Here is a 23,924-nt window from a genome sequence, read left to right on the forward strand (position 1 = left end):
CAGAAACAGGTCAGGCAAGCTTACCCATCTTCCTCTTAGTGATATAATCTGAAGGCAGTCTTCTGCCTGTAGAAATTGTATGTCATACTCTGTTTTTGCAGTTAAGCTGTCCTGAACTACTGCAATTAGATCATTTCTTAGAATGAGTATTTCTTATTTGGAAACAAACTTGTGAGGTATACTGAAAGCTTACACAGAGAAAAGCTGGAAGCTGTACTACATGCAGCCCCCCCCCCCCCCCATTTTCCCCATTCTCGTACAAAACCAGATGTTGCAGAAAAATAAGCTGCAAACAGCTATGTACTAGTAGGACGGAAATGTAGAAAAATAGGGAGTTTCAGTGCTGGGACACTTAGAGGAATGTTATTTTACCTTTGCTCTGTCTCTCTGGCTGCTTTAATTTATGGTAGTCTGCTAAAAAGCTATACCAGCATAGGACTGGCCAAAGATTTTGTGATTTGACAAACTGGCGTAGGCTGAGCAGCGTTAGGCTAGGCTGATCAGAAGGACTGCCAATAAGATGCTGTACTGGAGTAGGAGATATCAAAAAGAGATAGAAAAGAAAAAGCAACACACGTACCTGATCTAAGGTCAAAATCTGTGCATTGTACAAGAATTCATATACAACCGGAAACCAGTGGTGAGTTCAGCACTAGTAAAAGCACAACTAAGGGATTTAAATGGCACTTTGTCTAAACACAGAACATAAATATTTAGATATTACTTGCTTGTATTTTTCTAAAGCAGGCTGAGTTATTATGTTCTGAATGTCACATACTGCAAGTGAAAGAGGGGAACATCCAGAACTAAATAAATTAAAAATATTTCCTTTTCTGGTCCCTTGGAACGGCCAAGGGCAGCAGGTGGTCTATTCTGATGGTCTGGAGTGTGCTATGACTGGTGATTCTCAGCGTTACTGCTTAACATGCGTGTCCTCAAAATCCCTATTCTGGAACCAAACAAAATGAAGTAATTTTCAGAGGTACTGAACATATGCAATTCCCATTAAAAGCCTCTGAGAGTTGCACATTCTCACCATCTTTAAGACCAAAAACAATTATTTTGTGGCATCAGCATGAATTCCGAAGGATAAAATTAGGTACCAGTATTTGAAAATGTTGTCCCAATACTGAAGTCTTTTACGAACAAAACTGTCACCTTCAAGGTTTGATACTTACTGCAGCGGCGAGGGGAAAGGCAGACCTGCCTATGCCTGCACCTTCGCTCCTGCCTGGGAAAGCCTCCCCGGGCCGGACCTCCCCGGGCAGGACAGGGCTGGTGCGGTCCCCACGCGCAGCGCTGTCACACCCTGAGGCAGACGAGCCGGAGTCCAGGCAAAAACGCCAACTCTCAAGTCTTATTCTGGAAAACGGACCGGATTTCTATGTCTTTTGGTGCGTCCTGATCTACTCTTTCATGACGTGTACTGGAACACACAGATTTTGCCAGTCTTAGGGTGTTACGCTTGTTGAAAATTAACTAGCGTGGGCAACGTCTTGCTCTTTTCAGGGAGGACTTCCACTCGGTTCGGTCCTTTGCAGGGTGTAAGTTTTAACGCACGCGCAGCTTCAGTCCTACACCTGAAAACCCACTGTTAAGCGTCTTTTTTAAAAAAAAAGAAAAAATCAGATACGGACTTGTATATTTATTAACAGCATTACAGCATCCTTTTCCTGCGCTAGGGAGAATGCCGGTCACTCATCTCTCCTGTCGCCATCGCTACCCTCCCCCAGGAAAGACCACCCGCCCCCATGGATACACGCACACGGCTCTACCCACACCTCCGCGGTGCCCGGGGGCGGCCACGGCCGAGGCCTTCCCCCCTCGCGGAGGGGCCGCCGCCAACGGCCGCCTGAAGAGAGGCGGCGGGGCCACTGCGGCGCGGGGGCAGGGGCGTCTCCTGGCGGCCGCCCCGCGGAGGGGGGTGGCGGGGCGCGGGCGGCTCCGTGGAGCCGCGGCGGTGTCGGAGCGGGGGGGAGCGCGGCGGCCGTCCCCGCTGTCGGAGGCGAGCTGCCTCCTCCGCCCCTGGCGGGCGGCTCGCCTGCCCCCAGCGGCCCGGGAGGAACTGAACCGTCGCTGCACAGGAAGTAGCGGCTGCGGGGAGCAGCGGCGGCGGCGGCAGCTGGGGCTGCCGCACTCAATGAAAGAGGCTCCCGCGGCCGCCTCGCTCGCCCCTCCGCCGCCTCCCCAGGGCTGAGCCCGCCGCCGCTGCCGCCGGGGGGGCACCGCGGAGAGCAGCAGGAGAAGGCGGGCCAGGCCGCCCGCCGCGGGCTGAGCCGGGCAGAGGCGGCTCCGGCGGCGACTGCAGGTTGGTGCCGCTCGGCGGGGGTGGGGGATCCTGCCCTCCGCGGCCGGCCGGTCCCCGCGCCAGGCCCCGCCGCCGCCCCGCTGCGGCAGCCGGGGCCGGCGTGTGCCCGCGGCCGCCCTTTGTGCGGCGGCAGGAGGGAGGGGAGGGGGCGGCCCGGCGGCGGGGGGGCCGTGCGGCACCGAGAAGGGCGCAGCGGGCCCGGCGGCCGTTCATCCCCGCGGGGTAAAATTCCCCCCGCCAGGCCCAGCCGGGCGGGGGTGTGAGGTGAAGGAAGCGAGGGCTGCGCGGGCGCCGCCGGAGGAATCGCAGCTGGAGCCTGTGTGAAGCGTGCCGTGGAGGTGTGGGGGAGAAGGGATGTGCAGAGCGGGCGAGGGAGCGTGTCTGAAAGGAAAAAGGGCTCCTTCTGAGGAGCCAGGCTCTGTGTACCTGGGCGCAGCGCTTGCGAGGGCGAAATGGAGAAGAGCAAACCCTATCCATCTGCGAGCGCAGACCAAATGGGATGATGTTGTGCCTTCGGATGATGCTGATGGGTTTAATAGGCTGCTAACCTCGTGTGCAGGCACCTGGGTCAATAAGCGCGTTGATTATTGCCTCATAGCTTTTAATACGCTATTGTGTTCCAAAGAAACTTTTGTGTTGAGACTTCTGTCTGAGCGTTACCCATCTGATGCATCATTTTTATTTTCTTTTCCTCTAATATTATTTCTTTTTCTCCCTCTTTGAATCTTCATACCTTCACTCCTTGTTCAGGCGGGAGGGTGGACAGGACTGGAACGAGAAAGGGAAGTGATACAGTTCGCAGCAATCTTGCTGCTCTTTCCTCAAAGCAGTGATTTTGTTAGCTCAAGCCATTCTTCAGGTTATCAAACTAATTAATTTCAAGTTCAGTACGACCTTAAGGGCCTTTCCCGTGCTCCCGCTCTAAGGGGAATAAGGTGGCCTCCAGGAGCAAATGCTTGCCCTCAGCGAGTTGCCAACTGAGGAGTAAGGTGGCCAGCTCCCCCACTTGTCTGGGCAGCGTTTCTTTTGGCGTGATGCTCCTCACCTGAGGCTTTTTATTGGAACTACAGGTTGTCTGGGTGAAGTTTAACATAATCACAGATAGGTATTTATGGCTTTTTTTTTTTTTAAGTTTTGATTTTCCTAGCAGTAAAATGTGCACGGTTTTCACTCATTTTCTTTCGAGACTGTATGCAAGATGTCAAAGTTAAACAGAGTCGTGCGAACCTATGGTGAGCTTGCTTTGCTGCTGTGGCTGTCAGGCTGTTACAGAGCTTTGTAATGGGAACAACTCTGGTCTCTTGGGTTTTTCAACCTAAATGTTCTGGTCTTTCCTGGAGCTTTCATGAGAACCTTTGCTTTTGGTTCCCTGCTTTCGTATCGTAGTCTTCTACCCCTTCTTGTCTATTGTTACTGAACCTTGACCACTAAAATTATATTCAGTACTTTTAGTCAGCCTTTTTTAAGGACAGTATTGTCTGCTCTTAAGAAAGTACTATACCACTTTCTCGCTGATTCCCGCCTTCACCTCTCCACCCCTATACACATGCTTAATTGGAAAAAGCTGGATAGAGAACAGTTGGTTTCCAAATATAGCTTGGATTCAACAACCTCAGGAGAGAAACTTGACCAAATTGTCCCCGCTGAGCATGGTTAAAATGGCAGCACCACTTATCAAAGCTTTATACTGCAGTTTAACAATACATTGCAGATAGCTCAGTCGTGACCTCACTCAACAGCGAGCGAGTTGTTATCTCTCAAGTGTTGAAATCAGAATCAGCTATGGATGAGGTAATCTTGAACCAAAATGAGGAGGCTATTTCCTCCTCCCAGTGTATTCTTTTTAATCACTGAAGAGCTGCATTAACAAACAAAAATCCATAATTACATAAACTCTACTAGAGCAAAATGTGCGTTCTCTTTCCAAGAAGAGAAAGCAGGCTGCCATTGGTCATAATCTTCTTACAACATGAAACTGGCTGTAGTACAGTCCAGTGTTAGCTTCACTTTTTTTCTTTCCACTTGTATTTGTGGAAAGATGCATTGTTTCAAAATCCCAAGTGGTGTTTTACTTACTTACAGAATTGTTACGGCGTAATTGGATTAGAAGCTGCACTCTGTGTGAGAAAATAGTGTGAATAAGGTACTGCTGTTAACTGAAAGGAGTTCACCTATACTAAATTTATGATAGCTATAAATTATGGTAGGCTGCTTCTATACTTTCTGGAAAAACATCCCCCCTCCCCCCCCCCCCCAAAAGGGTGCATTCAGTCTTTCATCTTTTGTTTATTAAAACATAATGATGCTTCTTTGTCAGTATCTGAGCCTGGCTAGAAATGTCTTGTTCTTTCACTGTGGCTTTTTTTTTTTTTTTTTTTTTTGGTGGTGACTTTGTGTGTGTGTGTTTTTTAGAATATTAATACTTTTTGTTGATGCATGATTCTTAAAGTCTATTTACAGTCCCTGCTTGAACAAAGAGCAGGTGAGCAGGTGACTAGGTTACTAGGTACTCTGAATGTTACAAGATAAAAGAATTCACAAAAAACAGAGGGTACCAGTGATTTCATTGCATCTTGGACCCTTCCACCACCCTCTAGCGATGAATCCCTAGTAAGGATTCTCTGTCCACAGTTGCATTTCAGCTAGTACCAGGAAAGTTTTGCTTTTCAATAGCTCTTGAAAAGATGGTATTGATGGCTTCCTAAGCAAAACTAAAAGGAAGAGAATGTCAAGACATTAGGAGGCACTATCCAAACCTCTTGTTTACCTATGATATCAACCAATATAAAATGAGAAACAGAAACACTAATAATACAATTCCAAGGCTTCTGCAATATATTTGATGAAGATATTCTTAAAAGTGTTGCACTAAAATCAATTTGCCATCTTGATATATGATCATTTCAGATTCTAGGAGTGAGTCAGCACTGAAGTTAGGGACCGATTAATACTAGGACAGAGACCTATAGGAAGAATCTCAATAATCTAGAGTGGCTTTGTGCACCAGTGAATCAATCAATTCTTTTCCTCTGATTCTGGTTGATTAATTCTATAAGATGAATTTCAAATTGTTAAAAAAAAATCCCTCTTTTAGTTGCTTTTTGATGCTTCTGAAATCAGCACACGCCTATGGTGTTACCTGTGAAGTTTCCTGCATGCCTCAGAGTTTGGATATGTTTAAAGTGTGCAAGACATGACAGTGATGAGAAGCTGGGCACTTAAAGCTGGTAAACAGAAGTCATGGCAAGAATTAGAGAGACGTTGGTCTCGTTTGTAAAGACGAATCTAGGAGGATTGTCTTTTGGATGAAGTCTTTCCCCACAGCACTTTCTTTTTCTCTACCTTTATCCAGTACTTGGGTAACTAGAGCATTCATTCAGGACATACAAGGTAAATGATTTCTCTTTGAAAGCTTGCACCTAGCTGAATGCTTTAAGCACCAAGCAAGGGGTGATTGGGGGCTTGTCAATCCTTTCTGTGTAACTATCTAGCCTTGTATGGGGTTAGACAGCATAGCTGTATAGTTTAGTACATCGGACTTTTGTCTTGAGAAGCAGGAGGCTGGGGTTCTTGTCCCTGTCCAAATGAATATTCAATATTGGAAAAGGAACCAAGAGAGCGACACTCTTCCTAGACCAGGAGATCTGTAAATCCATGTGAAGCAACTGCTTCAGTAGCAGAGGGCAGGGACCAGATGTGCTAGGATACCCTGGTGCATTACCAAGGAAATAGTGGGTGAGGGTTATGATTCTGTCCAAGAAGGGAAACTGCCAAAACTGCGTACCGCTCAAACTCTGAGGGTTCTGCCTGTCCAACTGATGGATGAAAGAGCCTGTCAGTCTTGCCTTCCTGCTTCATACCTGTGTTTTATGAGCAGAGGGTTGGCATAGTCCCAGCACCCTCAGTCTTCCCCTGAAGTTGTTGATCCCTGCCTAAAATAACCCCTGGGGAAGGCTGAGATTGGTAATGCATCTTCTTGCTGTATGCTCTTTGTAACTCGGCCCAGATGCTCAATCTGCTTTCATCCCTCTCCTTGCTGTTCTCAGGCATGTGACTCCCTCCATGCATTTTGTAGGGAGAAGAGACAGCTGATTTGGGGCTGCTGATTCCCCTGGCAGTCAGGGGACTTGGGACCTAGGCTCTGTGATACTTGTTGCTGCCATGCCTCATTCCTTGTGCACCTTAGGTGCCAACTCCTTGCCATGAAGCTGGGATGAAAGAGTGGCCAAATAGACCAACCGTTGTGTTGCACCTTGGATGAAAGCTAGTGTTCTGACTGGGCCTGGTATTATTATTTGTCTTGCTGTAGTGTCAATAATGTATCATTTGCTTTCAAAACAAAAGATATGGCCTATGCCCCAAAGAGTTTAAAGATTCTTCAAGGCTTTTTGTAATGGAAATGTTAGTTCTCTTGGCCAGATCAGTCTCTGCCCTGAGTACAATCTTGTGCGTTTCATTACCACCGGAGTCTGCGAATGCTCCAAAAAACCGCTCGTCCTTGGAGTACGTGTTAAGCTCCTGATGCTTTATGAGAATAAAGGGGCATATAAATTCTTTATGCGTTTGGAGTGAAATACTAAAATTTTTACAAACAGAAGAGGTGGATTGGAGTTATATGTTAGTTTCTCCCAGAGAACGTTTAGAATACAGCACTCTGTGTGCATTGGAGTATTTATAGTAGGACTATTTAAAACCCTTTAAAGTAAAATGTTCCTGCATCAGTGTCCAGAGCTCTTAAATAGTCAGCTTTAAATAATACGATATTGGCTGCTTTGTATGTGTAGCACCTCTTTTCCACACTGAGAGACTCTCTCTGTTGCTATAAAGGAAATGGGATTTCAGTGCGTTTTTTGTTGTTTTTGTGTATGTGTTGTTATTTCTCTGTGTTAACAATACTTTGGTAATTATAGTGTTTCTCAGGAGCCTGACAGCATAAACTGAGTTCTTTGTCAAAAATGTAATGTTTCCTTTAATTAAGAAAGACTAGAAGCAGCACCTGAGTCTATTAATAAAATAGTCAAAGTTAACATCTATTTAGGATATATTAATGAGCAAAACAAAATACATCTCTGACTGAAATGTTGCCCAGAATAAATGTGAGGCTTTTCTTATGGAGAAATAAACTATTGATACTGTGACTGTCACACATGCATGGTCATGCAATATTCATGTGAAACCTCTCCAAATCCTGTGGTACGTGAAAACAATACCCACTATTTCTTCTTCAAAGCTGTTCACAAATGTTAAATAATCCTTGTGACAACACTGTGAAGTCAGTATTGTAGTAAATTTTTATGGATGGCATAATAATTAATTGGCATTGTCTCCATCTGTGTTGTGAAAATGGGATTTTCAAAGTGCCTGAGGCCTGGCCTACTGCTAAAACTTACAGCTGTGTTAGCAAGGGGTGGGTGAGTGCATCTTTCCACCTGTTCTTCTGGCTATAGCTGTGCTGATAATGGCTTTTTGTAGATACAGCAGTCAACATGAGGGGGTGTACCTCAGTTTCGTTTGTACCTGTCCTCATAAAGGAAGAATTGAGCATGTTATAGATTATTTGGCTGATGCTAACTAGCTTCAGTTTTTGGAGGAGAGGAGTGCAGGCTTGTTCACTATGCTGGTATATATAGGACTTAAAGTTTGTCTACATGTAAAAGTTGTGTTCCTCAAACTGACCGAAGAGTACAAGTGTACTCATTTGTGGGATGAGGTCCTGATAGAGCTCCTCTTTCGGGGCTTTTGCCAGGGTGGGCTTGCACAAGTTATGTGTTACCTCGAGTCTGTGCTTGTAAGCTCCTTTGATCTGAATGGACTGCAGACCTGGCCCTTGGTCCTTTGCTGTATGAACATAAGCAGCATGTGTAAGCTGAGGAAGGTCTGAAACAACTGCATCGTAAGTTCCCACTCTGGATGTATCCGTTGTCTGTCCCTCTGCTCTTCTGGGTCATGTCAGTGCCTTAGCTTTTCTATGCAGCCTGGATTTGGTTGCTGAAGTGTGTGTGTCTATTCTCCTCTGCCAGTTCTGCCTACTGCCCTTCTAGGATTTATTAATGCCACAACAGATGGCTTGGGGAGGCAGTGCCTGTAATTCCTGTTGCAAGATTTGCCTAAGCTTGACTCTGTACAAAGAGGACTTTTTCCCTAGAGATTCCAAGTTGTGGGTACTTTAAATGCAGAGCCGTTCTTTTCTGAGGAACATGAGAGTTAAAATGTATGCATTATGTGCTAACTTAAATAAAATTCTGTCTTTTCTTTTAACATGTTTTGCATGATAGTTTAGTGTTACCAGTTCGCATTCTTCTCCTGCTGGGTCAGGTTTAAATTTCTTGGTAGTGTCATAGGCTAGACTGCTTGTGGACCCAAATTTGGGTAATGTCTGATATACCTTTAAATAGTACAGCTACAGTCAGTTTATTTGATAATGGTAGATTTAAAAATCCATTAGCTTGACAGATATGGTTTCATCTGGTTTTAGTAAGACTTTTGTTCCTTCTCCCTGCTGACCACACAGTTACCAGGCTGTACAGTTGATCCATACATCTTTAATGCCTGATGTGAGTGTTTGCCTCTCAGTTGCAGTTGTGATTGATTGATCTGATGTTATGCTGTACAGTATGTGCTTTTCCATGGGCACCCTTGCTCCAAATGTCTTCCCCCCACCCCGTATTGGGCTCCCTACCAGCATGTGTCTGAGCTGATCAGCTCTTCTCTCCTTGATCTGGTGTGTACAGCCCTTGGGTTACTAACCATTTAGCCGGCTTCCACTTTAAATTGTAAGAGGGCTGAAACCAAAGGGGAAGAAAGCTTTTGACTTCTTGTGCTCAGTGAAGATGCGTACTGAGCCAAACCACGTGGACCTGCAGCAGTGTAGTTTTTCCTTCTGGTTGTCACAGCAGAGGGTGACAACTGATTCCTCAAACAGCCTCCTGGGGAGGTTCACAGCACAGAGCTGGAGTCCCACCTTTCTGAGGGAGCCTGAGGCTCTGGTCTCTCTTGCAGGGATTTTCCTAATTCACTTTGCATGTAAAGCACTTTTGGCTAAAATTCTAAATAACAGTGGGAATTTGGATCAGATTCCTGACCCTTACTGATTTCCCCACTTCCAGTGGAACATCCCCATCACTGAGATCATGCATTCAAGGTTGTTCTTGGTATTTGAGATCTGTCTGTCTATCTATTTATCTATTTATCTATCTATCTATCTATATTTTTTTGAGGTATGTGATGTGTGTGTGTGTTTGTTTATTTGCTTTTCTGGTCACTCCATGGTCAGCTTTCCTTGAAGGGGCAAAGCGCCATATCTTTTAATAATCTCTGTGCATAACTAACTTTTCTGAAACTTGTAAATGGTTTTTGTACTGAATTTGTGTGTGTGGCATCACTTTCACCTGCAGAGAGGACAAAAGCTCTTTGGAAATAGATGTATTTCAAACATAGCTAGTGTTGTGGCAAAGGTGATTATATGATCTATCTTAAAAATTGAGATCACTTAATCTGAAATATAATGGGCTTCTAGTAATTTAGTATACCTTTTATCATCTCAAACTCAGTTATTTTTGACAGTGGAAAGTAGGCTGGCTAGTTGGACTGTCCGGTTATGTTTTCCCCAACACCTTCCCATGATGGTACAACACCTACTACTGCCAAATGCTGTTGACTTCCTTTCAAGCTTTCCTACCCAAATACTCATCAGAAAACAAGCAGCCAGCCCCCTCCCTCAGCTCCTTCTGCACCCTCTGAAAGTACCAAGTTTGCATTCATTTTCTAAAAACTTCCCCACAATGTATCTTAAGCTGAACTCCAAAGGCACAGGCACTACCTCTAGCTAGGGAAGTGCCTTGGCTACAGCTCATGGGATGCTGGGAGGTAAGTCAGCAGCAGGGTCACAGTATGCTTGCCCTGGTCGTCAGCTCTTCTCTGGCTGTCCTTTGCTGATCGCTGCCAAGGACATGTTGGGAGGCTAGGTGGACCTTGGCTCTGACCGGATACAGCCATCCGTGTTTTCTGCCCGGGTCCTGCTCAGCCCTAGGAAACATGCCATTTTTAATCAAAGTTTTCATTTCAAATGCAAGGCTGAGCATTTCTTAAATGTACTTGTTGCAGCCATAGCCATGGCTGTGAACTGAGGACTGTGCTTTATTTGAGTGAAAGGTCTTGGAGCACAGCCTCAGAATGAAGATGTCAGCTAAACATGCAGGTATGCTTACGCTGCTGTTAGGAATGTGCTAGCAAGCTCTACTGCATGCAGTTATACCCATATAGAAGACCTCTTTATGGTGCTTTTCTGCTCTTTTTTTAATTTAGAAACTTTTGCCACGCCTTACCAATAAGGAAATATTAAACTTTTCAGCCAGTAAAGCTTATCAGTTTAATTGTGCATTACAGGGTTTTTACAGACATGGATATGACTCCTTAAAAATTGCTCTGCCTTCTGCTCCAGTAGCAGTATTATGCTGACCAAAGAGGAGAACTGACCTAAGTGATGGTGGTGATATTAAAGGGAATTTTATGTAGTAGCTTGGAAAGTAGGTTTTGTAGCTTTCCAGGATCTAAAGTTATCATTAACTTTATTGGAAAAAGTAAGTTTCCTTGTTTTGCTCTTTACATGTTTATTTGTCTTTCACAATATCGTCTTGCTTATATTTCAGAGTAAAAGCCAGATAGATAGTGTACATCATCACTGAAATAACAGGACCTGCTCTTGTTTTAAGTATTGATGTGACTGCGCCTTTTCCTACACTAAAAGAAAGCAATCTAGTCCTTTCCACTCTTTTTTTGTCTTAGAATGTTTTTTTTCTCTTAATTTTTTTATTATTTTTATTTTTTTTATTTCAAACCTAAAACATTTTCTGCAAGTGCAATGATCTTGGTTGTTCTCACTCTCCCGTTTTCTCAGTAAGCATCCGTATGGTGGGTCTGCGTTTGAAAGCTGAACCTCTGGTTTCCTTTCAAGGCATTAAGGGTGGAAAGGCAGTACGTTACATCCATCTTCACTAGTCCTTAAGACTCCAATTTAAAAACTGTTCTGATGGATCATGAAGGAGGCCATGAACTACTAGGAAGGGTTATCAGTGGATAACTTGTCTTGAGAATGGAAGAGTAGGTATTTTTGTATAAGGGAAACAGTCAAATGGTGCAATGCACTTGGCATTGCATTTGACAGTAACACTGCTCATTACATCTGTGACTGCTGCTGTGAATCCCTTGATGACATGATTGGATTTATAATGTCAGAATGAAGGCTAATTTTTCAGTGAAGGAACAGCCAAAGAAAATCTGGGTTTAGTGTTGGTTTAACAAGCATTTTGTTAGTTGACTTATTTTGATAAAACTTCACCTAGATGGCTTTTTTAACTGAATATTTAAGCAAGTGGAAAGCGGGCATTTTATTGTATATTTTTTATTTGTGCTGATAATTGCCTTAGTATAATTATTTTTTTAATGTCCTTTTAAAAAATGCAGTGCCCTGATTCTCCTGACCCTCCTTGTTCAAGGAAAAGGTGAATTTAATTTGTTCGGAGAGAAATGTCTACTGTATTGCTCCTCTGTGACAAGGAGGTGTGTAGGAGGGGTGGGCTAGGTGACGAAATTGCTGGCTTTTAAAGTGATGGGTTCAGGCTGAAAAGCTTTAAGAATGGTCTGAAGCATACTGTGCAGTTTGTAAGCTCCCTTTCTGAACCTCATGAATTCAGTTCTAAATATGAACCTACCAATATTACGTAGATGCTTCGGTTTTACAGTGTGACCTAAAATAACCAGCTTACAGCTTTCCTCTTTTTTCCCCTCCTCCAGGAAGCCTGCCCTTTTCTTGCTCATCAGCATTAACAGTCTTGAGATCTGGCTATCAAAGGAAGAAACAGAACAGTATTCTTGTGTGTTCAGGTTTCTGCTTGATCCAGCATGTGGAGCAATGGAATAATGGAGTGCTCTTGGGTGGGAGCAATTTGTCAGAGGGCAGATAAAGCTGGCTGCTTGCTTCCTATTTAGTTGGCTGCTTGCTCCTCCCCAGTACAGTAGGAATATCAGCACTGAAAAGAGATTGGTGGCATCTCTTCTACTGGGATTGCAACTTAGTCTTGGAGGAAGGACTCCACTTGCTGGTACTCTTAATCCTTTCCACTGAAAAAGATCATCCAAAACAGCCTCACTTTTTGGTGATGTCACTGTCTGTATTTGGGTTTGTGGCTTCCCTACTTACACTGGTAGACCCCAGTGGGATCTTTTCTTTAATTTTTGTTGACATTGCTATGCTGGCAAAATATCTAAGGGGAAAGAAGCTCCTAGACTTGTCTATATTCCTACCAAATATCTATTTTTGATACCTGAATGTAGTGCTTTCACTCAGTAGATTGCAAACTGAATGAGAGTCAGTCCCATATGGCTGGAAGAAAAAAAAAAAAAAAACTCCCCTTCACACTTGCCCCAAAAGAAAAAACAGGCGCACAAGACTGGGATGTATACATGCTCTTGTTTGAAATCTGTGAAATAGTCCTACTCAGTGTGAGGAGCAGTACGGTATGCAGTTGTAGGCACTGCCTTTTAAGAAACCCCTTTTCCCAAGGGGAAATCAGTGAGCAAAATTACAGACAGGTCTAGAAAACTCTTAGTAAAGGGAAGCTTTACAGAACGAAGGCTGTTGCTTGTAGAGAACACTTGAAAGCATGTTGCAGAGGAGAGGGTAATAAACTGCCCTCCATGTCCGCTGTAGAGAGGTTAGGAAGTAATGGGTTTTTGATGCAGAAGGGAGAGCTGGAAAGCTTTGGAAAAAGCTTTCCATTGCCAAATGGGAGTTATGAAATCTCTGCTGGAAGGAGCTCAGAAAGAAAATATCCTGGCAGATGCTTTTGGGAAGGGTTGGGGTTTGGTGCTCCTGCACTGGGGACTGGAGGGCCATGTCCCTCATGGGAAATGCACTATTTTTAGATGCAGGGCAAGGTGCCAGGAGGAGATAAAGTCAATTTTGGCAGTACCTGCTCATCCCTTACATTGCCATGCAGAAGTAAGGGAAGAGTTTTGGAGGGCAAGAAGTCGGTGTGGATGAAGAAGAGGAGAAGTCAGAGATGGAGAAGCTTAGCTAAGAAAGGTGGGAACAGCTGGGTTAGATGACATCTTGAAATACTTTTCAACCATATCCTCCCTGATCTTGTGCACATTGCAGTTTTATTTCAGCAGAGACTGATGCTGCGAGCCTGCTCTGCACTAGGAGTCTAATGTGCTGTAAATCCTAGCACAGGACAGCACTGATCAATCTGTGCATTAGACTGACCCTGGGAAGAGTATTGGTATTCTTGCTTTTCTGACAAGTGCTCCTTTATGTGGCTACTTTATAACTACTTTATATAACTTTATAACTAAGTGTGTGGAAAACAGTTAATTTATAGTCCGTGTGTTCCATGCAGAAGGCGGAGCAAAGCCTTGAGCAAATTGATCTTGTAGATCAGCCTTAAGATTGGAGCCTGAATCCAGACTCTGCAAAGACCACAGTGTCCATTTTCTCCGTTTTGCTATTTTTCAGCCATTCATTGCTCAGTGAATTTCTGTGGTACAGAATTAATTCCTGACAACTAGCCAAAGTACCTTAGAGTTGCTCTGGCCAGGAGCTGTAACTACCAGCAATGTGTGGAGATCACTAAACAAAAGCTGAAAGCCTGAGTAAACCTCATTCAGAAGCTAGCCAGCATGTGCCCTCAGAATTTCAATGCAAGCACTGGATCCGTCTGCAACAGAGCATTGCCTGCCTTTTGGTATTACAGCCATTGCACAAAGCTGGAGGGTGCTGAAATAAATAGTTTTGCAAAATGATAAGCAACAAATTAAACTGAGTCGAGTTCCTGGCCCCCTGTATTGGTGAACACTTCACTAACAGATATTAGAGAAGAAGTACCAGAAAATCATGGACTGTGAAGGTCTGCTACTCTGTATGGACAGAAAAGAAATACCGTCAAGCTTCCTGAAATGCTTTCTTTTATATGTGGTATGCCTGAAATTGTTTGGCAGGGCATATGGTCTTTGCATGTTGGTGAAACAGGCAGTCCAGGATGCTCCACACAAGGAACTCCTTGTTCTTTCCCCAGCAACAGCCAATGCCTAACCTTGGCAGTACTGAACTGTAGTCAACTTTATCTGAAAAACTCATTGAAAGGGTGGATATCTTTAATATAAATGAGACACAACTTGCTTCATTATGGCTGTGAGGAGCTTCAGTCTTTCTGTCACTGACTAGAGTGTGTGCCTAGGTAGGAGACATGGAAAAAATAAATTGAGCCTCTTCTGAATGACTCAATCACTTTTGTATGAATTTGTAATGTGCTGCTTTTTAAAATGCCATATGTTCTTATGAGAGGGGAGCCCTGCTGTGTTTCTGCCTTGTTTCCAGAATACAGTTAAAATGAAATTCTGTAAGTTGGAAGCATTTTGGATGTTACTGTTTAGTAAATGGATCCCATATCTTGGAAGATGTTTTTCTTTTCTTTTCTTTTTTTTTTTTTTTTTTTTTTTTTTGCGGGGGGCGGGGAACATAGTATATTTGGAGTTCGCAAATATAGTATAATCTAATGGAATGGATTTTTGTACCTCCCAGAGAAGGTATAAACAACAGAATGCCAATACCCACACTTCATAATGTGCATTGGCTCTGACTAACCAGTGAATCCTCATTAGCTATGTGCCTCTAAACCTGAGAATTGTTACACAAATTAAAAACACACTGCACTGATACAGATCCTCTGATACAGATCCTCTTTGCAGCTATGTCTGCATTTTTTGTTACTGAATTTTTGCAGGAAACTTTAGCTTGCAAGTCCTTAGTAGAAGCGGATGGTCTTAGACAGGTGGACTTCATGTGTATCCACCTTATCTCGACCTCTTGATACATGTTTCTCTTCATGTCTTCCTACTCTTCCTTGTTCCATCCCACCTGCTGTGGATTTGCTCAGGGTGTGTGTGTTTTTTGTTATTTTAGCACTTAAGTTGCCAAATTACAGTAATGAGCAGATAAGTTCAGTGCTGTGTTGCATGATAGATGAAGTGATTGTACTAGCAATGCTTCATCTTTGTGTATTTGAATCTTTTTTGTACTTTCAGTGTAATTAGATCAGGTTTTTCTTTATTGTACCTATAATCATTTTTCTGCTCTAGAAATATGAAGGGAAGGGAGGGAAAGGAGAAGGAGCACAAAGGGAATGAAAAGGGCCTTTAACTGTTTCTGTGTTTTCTTGGATTTGCATTTACATGAGCCTGTCTGCTATTGGTAATGGGTAGCATATCACTCACCATGATGCTACTGAAGCCTTTTGGAGAAGGTGAGACCTGGTGCCCTGAGACGGAAGGGTGAAGAACCTCTCTGCTCCAGCCTGCTCTGGCTGGGGAAGCTGGGCCCTGGCCCTTGGGCTTAACCTTGGTTTGGAGCTGCAGCTTTCTCTCTGGAGCTCATCGTGTATGTGGCCAGCAGCTCTGACAGTGACCCCAAATCCAAGTTGGTGAAGACTCTGCCATTATATCAGCTATGAACTAAGTCAGAGGGTTTTTGGAAATGGTATTTGCTGAAGTAGAGGGAATGGGGGAAAATGGTGGAGAGCTTGTTGTCCTAGAACAGATTTCTTCTAGCCTTTCTCTCCTCCTTCCTATCCCTCTTTTCTTTCCAGGATCTTTCTTTCATCTGCTGAAAGTGGGTTTGGATCTTGAATTTGCTTTCTGTTGACTTCTTAGTTTCCTCCAGCTTGTGCTCATTTGACTGTTTCTGCTTCTCCATTCCCCCTGTACCAAGCAGAAACTTTCCACTTTATCAGAAGATGAGAGGATAGAGCTGCCTTCTGGAGTGTTGGTACAAACATTTAAGAGCCTCTTCCCCTTTACGATTTGCAGCTTCAAAACTGGATGTAATCCTAATTTATGTAGAGATCCTATTTTATTGCTATTTTCAGATGTTAGCTTTGCACAGACAGCTTGCAGTCTTCTACAATGGGGTGATAGTTTCTGCGTGGTAAGGGAGTTCTGTAAGCCTGCTTAATACCTTGGTTATATTGGCCGGTTCTTGACTGTTGCCTGGCTAGTTGTTTGGTGATGCATTATTTTGGGAAGAAGTAGGTAATGGGGTCAAAAATCTTCAGCTTGGGCTAATTCAGTTTGTATGAGTTTGTTCTGGTTGCTGGACATTGCCTACAATAGAAGGAATAGAAGCTGAAAGAACTGAAGTGTTCAAACTAACTTGTGGTCTTTCCTGTTGGCAATGGGTGGTTTCCCTGACATGTTTTAATTTGAGATTACTGAACAGTGATTTCTGTTCTGTATTGAATGTACTTTTGACTGTCTTAACAAAAATGTTTCGGTGAAAATAACAAAGCCGAAAGGAGAACAAAAACATTTCCTTTTGGCTTAGGGTGCATTTTTTATGGATAGCTGGCTATGTTTTGTTTTGACCTACTTTGTTCCTAGTATGAGTTTGAAGTTTAAACTCCTGCTAGTTAGCAGGTCAAATTTAATAAAATTGAGGTAAGATTACATGGAGGACTTTGAGTCTTAAGCAACACTTCTGTCAAGCGTGTTCCTGATGTGATGGTGGTTCCCCATCAGTAATCATAGTGGCCTTAAAGAAAAGGCAGAAGACCTGCGCAGGTATAAAGCTCTCTGAAAGTGTGCATATCTGTTGAAATCTTTGATACCTAAAGAAAAGGTTTTTGAGTTAATAATATATGCTCTTAATTTTAGAGCCTTTTTTCCCTATAAAAATAGAAATTGCCAGGATCTCACATGAATCACTGGACTATGCAGAAGTTTTAAATCTCTGCTGATGTGCTTTGAAAACCTCATCCTTTCAAGTTCTTATGTTCTGTTTGCCTTTGGTGCAGCTCAGTTCTAGTGTGTGCTCTTCCTCTCATGGTCACTATTCTCAAACTTTCTTCAATTGTTTGTCAGACTAATGCCATGCCAAATATTCCAGATACTTACTTTGAAAAAGCAGCCTTCTTTTCTATATATTCAAATCATATGGCCTTTCATCATAGGAACTAGCTGATAAGGGGGTAGGATGGAGGGATTGGGCTGATTCTAAATCCAGTTTAGTTTTCTTTGGTTTAATTAAATGCTGTAGAGACTAGGGGTGTGGTTCAGGTATTTCAACATCTAATGGTATTTTAGGCGCTCTAGAATATTCCTCTGGCCTGCGGCTACGACTCTCAAAGGGTAAGGGTTTCCCCTAGGTCCAGTGTCGTATCTGCCAGTCCCATCTGGGACCATAGGGCAGTGCATGAATTTTGTTTAAAGTTACTTGACTTTCATAAAAATGTACTTTAATTGCAGTAATAATTGTAATTTTGTAATTGTAATAAATTTTAATAATTGTAATAAAATTTAAAAATTGTAATAAATTGTAATAAAAATTGTTTCAGTAATAACTGAAACAAAGATCTTGGAGTAATCTGTAATAAAGGGAAGTTCCATGAGTTGGACCTTGCAAATGTGTGGGTGTATTGAGTCTTCATTCAAAGATGTATACTTAGTTTATGAGACCCTGAGTGCTACAAACTTTAATATTTTCAGTGTTGGCAGGATTAAGATTTTTACTATGTGTTAAATAGTTTCCAGGCAACTGAACAAAGTAGCATCTGATTGTTACCTTCTTCCCTAGTCTTGGCCTACAGTGCCCTACTCATTTTGTCAGGTAGCATACATACCTCTAATATGAAGAAGGTTGTTTCATTAAAATGAGTAAGGTAGTGAATGGATTGGTGTGGTGATATTTTGGAGGGTTTTTTCTCCTGGTTTCCCACCATCCCTTAGCACAGTGCTTCCCCCCCCCCCCCCCCCCAAAAAAAAAAAGTATGTAATTTAAAGATGCAAAATATACCTAGGGGTTTCCAGGTTTGGAAGTATATTTGTCATGTAAAGAGCAAAGTCATGCCCTACCAAAAAAATACTTGCATCTCTGTGCTTTCCAATGATTTTCCGTTTGAAAAGGAAGCGTAACAACCATCTTGAGCTGCGGAAAGAATGATTAATATGGCTACTAAGGGAGAGCAGAGTCCTTCAAAAGCAGCCACATCAGTGGTGCAAACTCTGGTAATATTCATGAAGTCTTTGAATGTTGTTGAGCTTGGTACCTGAATGCCTACCAGAAACTAAGGTGGTGCAGGTTTTTGGTCATCAAGCATTTAGTTATTAAAACTCCTTTTGTGTATGTAAGAGGCTATATAGACTTAGTTACTTAATATTTTGAGTAAGCATTTCATGTTTTAAATCTGTCTTCAGGAGGGAAGGCACACTGTGGAAAGAGAGGAGAAAACTATTTTTTAAAAGTGTACATTCCTTATTTCTTTTCCTTGGGCATGGAAAAAAATAAGAGAAAAAGTGGAGCATAGTTAGCTGTTTTTAAGAGTCGAGCAATATGCAGAACTTGAAGCCTAGAAATAATTAGAAACCTTCTCCCAGCTTAATAGCACATGCACATCTCTCTCCAATAACCAGCCCTTCAAATGATGTTTAACCCAGGTTGTTATACTATGGAAGAGCAAGCATCCTTTCCTGTGGTGTGCATCAAATACTGGGTACAGTTTTAATTAATGTATGTGCTTCCATCCCTTACCATCCCTTGATCTGCAAATTAACCCATACTTTGTATATGGGTCAAAATATAGTCTGTTTGCTAGTGCCTATACTGTAAAGCGAGCAGTCTTACTTATGACAGCATTTTACAACATTTTAATGAAATGCATAAATAATACTATTATTTGTGCTTCCTTACTTGTTCCAGCTCTTTGAGGGTGGTAATCAAATGCTGCTTTGTGGCGTAAGAGAGCGCTGGTGATGGGGCTAAGGATGCTTCCAGGGGGTGAACGTAGCTCAGGCAGAAGGCGGCAGTGGAGCCTGCAGCACTGTGGTGGGGGCTGGACAGTCAGACAGGACACCAGTTTTAAAAGCCACGTGATGCCTGGCTAAACGCAATGGCGAGAACTCATAACCATTCCTTGTGACTGCGTTGCTGGATAAAATGCACGCGGAAAGAAATTATCTTGTATCGACTTCTGCCCATCAGTAAAACTTGTTGAAAGTTATGAGGGTATTTCTCAGATTTGTCTGTCTCTCTATGCTCAGTACTAGGGCTGACCTAGTAGGTCCAGAGGGCATTTTTGTGTTTGTGTCACTCTTGCACTTTACCCTAGTTATGCGACTCTGCCAAATGGTTTCTTCTATATTTTAAGCAGTATGAGATTGCAGCTAGTTCTCTGAAGGCTGTTGCATATTGGATTCTGCTGCGAGTGGTGTCAGTAAATAATTGCGGTTCTTCTCTGGATGTGATTAGAAGCAATAGTTCCAGCCAATTTAGCAATGCCTTCCTAATCACCTGAAATAACAGCGATGCATGCAGGGGGGCACATCGGGCAGCAGCAGGGTTTGCAAACATGCCGGCATCTAACCGGCTGTCTCTTGTATAGGTGATGCTGTGGAGAGCATAGCTTAATCTAGGCCTCTTTCTCGCAGACGACGAAAACCCCATAAAGCTCAAGTCAGCAGTCCCTTTGTGCCAGTAAGACTGAGTGGCGCTAGGTTAAACCTTGTGAGCCATGCGGAGTTCAAATGTAGGTGAGTCGGGGAGGCTGCTGCTGTGGCTGTATGTACTTGGAGGCTGTGGCAGCATCTTTAAGGCGTGTGGTGCCTTTCGTCACTGTGATACCCCAGCAGCAGTCCCCCCTCTGCAGCCTGCTGGTCCGTAAGCAGTGTTTTTCATTGATGTATCGGGAGGCCCTAGTTTGTCGGCTTAGTGCTGAAGGTATTACCTGCTATGTATGGAAAGTGGCACAGCTTTGTTTCTCAGCCTGTGAAAGTGGACTGCTAGTCACTCTTTTACAAGGATCATTCTGCTGCAGGGTGAGCAGGAGCTGGAAACTCTCTAAATGAAAGGAGTAAAAATTGGCTTTAATGCCCCCCAGATGTCTTCTCTGAAGTGTGTGCGGGGTCTTAATCCATTTACCACAGAATGCACTACACTGAAGATGTGCTGTCACCTGGAATTTTATTTTCCATGTGCCATTTGAATATTTGAACCTTTATTTATATCGTATCATCTTATGGATTCCACATTCCTGAAACAGCAATCTTTTTCTCAAATCTCTAATCCACTTGGGAAATGTTGTCTTTATGTATGAATTTCTGTTTCCCAGGAAAATAATAAGGACAGTTTTTGCCTCTCATGGTATGTAGAAATAAATTAATGTTACAATGTAGAGGAGACATCTCACTTTTTTTGGTCTTTTGAGTGGGGAGAGAGGTATGGGGTTGTCTTTGATTTCTTACTAGGATACAAAGTGGCTCTGCTGTTCCATTTTAGCCTCTTATGGTATCTGGGAATGAGAATGAGAGGAAACCTAATGCTCTGCTTAGAGATTTCTGACAAATAGGTGTGAAAACTGTCTTGCCACATGTAGATCCCTTGACTGTTGAGCATGAAGGCAGAAGGTCTTAGTGCAGCCCCCAAATCTGTCAAATTAAACAAAAAATCTTCAGTATTTGACTGTTTGTTTCTCTCTCTTTTCCTTTGCCCTTCTTTGTGTGTAAAAAATAAATAGATGCAAACAAAGAAAATATATTTAAAAACTGGCCTATTTGGACAGTGTTAGTTTTTTACAGCCAGATACTCTGTTATCTCTTTTCTTTGATGTTTAAAAAGGAGGGAAAAAAAAAGCATGCCATCCAATTGATCTGGAAAACAATAGATAGATTAAAGAAAAATACCCTTTTCAACACGAACAATGGAGCTCACAGGAGCAGAGTGTCTGGAAACAGAGAAAAGCATTCTCAAGAGAAGGAATAAATACTTTTATGAATTAGCCATTTCACGTTTAAGAGCCTTTCTGTATGGGGTGTGAGTAAACTGCTGGCTGGCCGTGGTGTTTGGGAAGAGCTGCTCCCCTTTCAGGGAGTTGTGCCAGTGCACCTGTACGTTAGCCAGGGCTTTCTGCCTCTCCTCCTGCTGCCTTCAGAGTGAGCGCTGCCTGGGGCAAGTTCACGGAGTGTGGATCGCTGAACCAATCCTGGGTGGTATTACCCAAGTTGTAAAGGGGCTATTTGGGGTTGAAGGAGGAAAGATGGAGGTAAAAAACATGCCTCTACATGGTGGGAGAGTTCTCCTCCCCAGTAGAAGGACCTGTGTAGATGAAACATGACTGTGGGTGAAAGTAACGGGGAAAATTGGAAGAAAAAAACCCATATTTTTTGCTAAGACTTTTAGGAGGTTTATTTTCCCTCAGTTGGAGGTTTTTCTGCTTGTAACTTTTTGTGCTTGCAGGATACCAAAGTATTTTTGACTTTTTTTTTAATTAAACCTAATGATAGTGCTCAGTTACAGAAAATGTAAGCTTTATGTAATGTATACCCCATAGGGGTGTGTGTGTGTGTGTGTGTGTGTTCCTGGATGTGAGTTTTAGAGCAAAGACAGGAGTAAACTCAGAGACCTGATAAGACTATTGATCTCTCTCCCCTCTGCACCCCGCCCCCCGAGCAAGTTATTGTATGTGCCTAGCAAAGGGGAAAAGAAACATGCTGTACTGCTTTAAATAAACTTTCCTTTCTTACTGCATTCAGAGAGGTTGATTGCTTTCATTGACAGAGCTGTAAGCAGGACAAAACAGCTTGCTTTCAATAAAGCCTGTGTGGCTAATGAGTTGGTCAGTACATTGTGGGTGAGTTGTTTTTTAAATATAGCTTGTCCTCTTAGCTACACCTGACTATGAAGTTCAGGTGGCAGACTCTTAGGATCTGGTTATTGTTACTTGACCCTGCTATTGTCGCTTGAAGAAGCCTGTAGAAAGAGTGCAGTGGAGCAGTGCCTTGCTTCGTGCACTTCTGTATAACGATACGTTGCGTCTTGGTGTCTCCTTTCTCTCTGCTTAGATCACAATGCCTGCACACATCTGATCCCCCGCAGCACTTGCCTCCAGGTAGAGTTTCTGTGCTGTGCCTTGTCGGGTGGCTTCCAACAGTGAAGTAAATAAATGGCTGTGTTGATCATGGCAGCGTCTGGAGGAATGTGATGGCTTTAAATGGTCATCTGCTCATGCACCTCATTTGGGCAGGGCAGATCCAGGCTATGTTTCAGTGCGACTGGGGAGTATGGTTCAGGTTTAGCATTTTTCTGGCTCACGTTGTATACTGTCTACGCAATATGAGGTTGGTATACCACATGGCAAGCTGGACCTGGATTCTGTGAGACTTGGAAATTTACACTTGAAACACTCACCCTTGAAATACTCAGTGATCTGAAAAACATATTTTTCCCTCCCAGCCCTTTCTTGCCCCCTCTCCAGCGCCAGTCTTCTGCCATAGAATCATTTTCTCTCACTCCTTCATTTCTTTCCTTTTTTCCATTCTGCTAAAAGAAGTAAATGATACAGATACTTTTGCTTTCTCTCCTTTGGCTGTCCTTACACATTCTAGTTTATCAATGTGCTCTGCTTGTTTCCTTCTGTATCTTTTTTTGTAACCTCTTACTTTTGTTTCCTGCCCCTTTTTCAGCCCAGTTGGATTCATGGGTCGTAAGCCAATGATAGAGGCTATAAGAATTATCTCAAGGTTAATCCTGTGTTTCATCTGTACTGTATCTGTACTGTAACTGTGTACAAGTATCTGTTCTTAAACTACAGCTAGCCTCCAAGAATAACATCCGGACTTGATTTTAAAAATGGTTAGTTCTGAAGACTCTGTCCTGACCCTTGGTGAGTTGTTCTGGTGGTTGGTGATCTTTGCTGAAGTATCATATATGGCTTGTGACTTGAAATCTGTAGTTTCATCTGGAAGCTGTTGGCTCTTATTTACCAAGCTTTAGAGCTAGCAGCTGAGGTATAATCTACCTTAAACTTGTTTCCATGCAAGGACTTAGACTGCGATCAAGACTTTTTTTTTTTCCTTTTCTTTAGTTGAAAGACTGACTCTTGCTGGAAACTCTTTTTCTGACTGTTGAAATCATTTGTGAAGCTCTTCCATCACACTTTTCAGTCTGTGAACGTTGTCCTTGAACTACTGATGCCAGAACTGGACATGGTGATACAGGCACATGATGACAGTCCCATCTCCTGTTTATACAGCTCCTAGCTAGAGCAAGGCCCTGGTTTTTTTGTTAGCCCTACTCCTCCCCATGCCTGCTTACTACCATACGGCATTTTTTATGTCTTTGACTATCACTTCTTCTCCTGGCTCTGTCATACTTTTTCCTTTACCTACTCTGCTTCCCTTGCTCGAGGACTGTCCGAGCTTCCAGTGATGTAAATGTCTTTCTCTTCCCAGTTTCCCCAGGACCTAATTTTTATATCTTTGGAGTCAAGGGATATCCAGTTTGAAAGCCACTGAGCAAGTACTGAAGGACTATTCATATGGATCTACTTTTGAGGTACTGTTTCTGTTTGGAAGGATTGGCTTTGGAGGAACCATTGATCTCGAGTCATGGGAGTCACCAAGTTAGGGAATTAACTACTTCTCTTCCTTTGTTTTCAGTGCCTGAATATTTAGAATTAGAAAAGCTACCTTTTTTCCTTTTCCAGTTGCCTATCTAAAGAAGGCATGTGTGGGGAAGGTAGTTCTTCCAGTTACCTGGAATTAAAAATGGGGAAAAAAACAACAGGGATTAGAT

At 43.0% G+C, this 23,924-nt stretch overlaps 1 protein-coding gene across 2 annotated transcripts in view; it reads left to right on the plus strand.

The window, feature by feature from the left end:
• Positions 1–1,920: 1,920 nt before the first annotated feature.
• AGPAT3 (1-acylglycerol-3-phosphate O-acyltransferase 3) overlaps positions 1,921–23,924 on the plus strand; it is a 100,253-nt gene continuing 78,249 nt past the window's right edge. For both annotated transcript variants that reach the window (XM_064497090.1, XM_064497099.1), the window contains exon 1: positions 1,921–2,308. The gene's annotated coding sequence lies outside the window, so the exon portion shown is untranslated. The remainder of the gene's footprint in view (positions 2,309–23,924) is intronic.

This window comes from Dromaius novaehollandiae, chromosome 1 (assembly GCF_036370855.1).
Source record: "Dromaius novaehollandiae isolate bDroNov1 chromosome 1, bDroNov1.hap1, whole genome shotgun sequence".
Taxonomy (NCBI): Eukaryota; Metazoa; Chordata; class Aves; order Casuariiformes; family Dromaiidae; genus Dromaius; species Dromaius novaehollandiae.